This window comes from Myotis brandtii, unplaced genomic scaffold (genome assembly GCF_000412655.1).
Source record: "Myotis brandtii unplaced genomic scaffold, ASM41265v1 scaffold13, whole genome shotgun sequence".
NCBI classification, from domain to species: Eukaryota; Metazoa; Chordata; class Mammalia; order Chiroptera; family Vespertilionidae; genus Myotis; species Myotis brandtii.
The window spans coordinates 5,602,114-5,603,433 of record NW_005354595.1 but is presented as its reverse complement, the minus strand read 5'-3'; positions in this window follow the sequence as shown (position 1 = coordinate 5,603,433).

The following is a 1,320-nucleotide window of genomic DNA, read 5'->3' as shown; positions in this document are numbered from 1 at the left end:
TGGAAGCTGGGCAAAAAAATTAAAGCAAATTGAAGTATATGCTGGCCTACCCAACCCTTCCTACCCTCTTTGAAATGTGTGCCTACCAAGTAGGGTACAGCTTGATTTGGATTAGAGGTCTCATTTCCATAGCCAACATGTATATAGACATTCCATTATGCTGATTAATATGTCTCACCATTATAGGCTGGAGTTTTTATGGAAAGTAGCATAACATGTTCAATTTAATATACCAGAAACACAGCCATTGTCTGAAAATACTAAGTAGAAACTAATCCATTGTATCAATTTTCCCCCCTCTAGGGATATTTTTATTTATTTTATTTTTTTAAAATATATTTTATTGATTTTTTACAGAGAGGAAGGGAGAGGGATAGAGAGTTAGAAACATCGATAAGAGAGAAACATCGATCAGCTGCCTCCTGCACACCCCCCACTGGGGATGTGCCCGCAACCAAGGTACATGCCCTTGACCGGAATCGAACCTGGGACCTTTTAGTCCGCAGGCCGACGCTCTATCCACTGAGCCAAACCAGTTAGGGCAACTAGGGATATTTTTAAAGTGACGCAAAATACCTTGAGGATGAAGAGATGTCTTTAAAATTATGTTCTTTAATTTATTTGCTATAAAGAAGGTCATCTACTAATATCTATTCTTTCATTTTTTTCAAATTAAAGTCATTTGCTCCATGTTTTATGGTACACAACTCAGGTGCTTGAGCTAACCTCAAATTCCTGTTTTAAAAAAATATTGATCCGAATTACAAATTCAACACATGGAAGAGTAACAACTTTTATATGGGCAGAAATAAAAAAATTTGTATGCAATTTGGTTGTATAGCTAAAAATCTAAAGAGCACAAAATTTATTGCTACACACTAACACAGAAGTCTCACATCCAACTCTCCCAAAGTGTCAGTTTTGCATTGTCTACTATTCAGTTCTACAAACAATTAAAGCACCAATGGCACTCTGCAAAAGTTGTGGAGAGAGATGGTCTACAAGGCCTTACTATTCAGGTGAGTTCTGCAGAGAATCAGCATCTGGGAACGTGTTAATAAATGCAGATCTTATAAGCCACATCAGGCCCACTGGTTCAGAATCTTTTACAAGGATTCTCTATGTGATTCACCTGCACTGACAGTTGGACGCACTCCACTAGACAGGTAGCTCTCTTCCTCAGCTGCACATTAGAATCATCTGGAGTGTACTAGTTAAAAATATGCCTGATTCTCACTCCTTAGACAACTTACATAATTTGGGGACAGCAATAAGCATTTAGTTAAAAGGGGGGGGAGGTATAGTAAGAAAATTAAAATT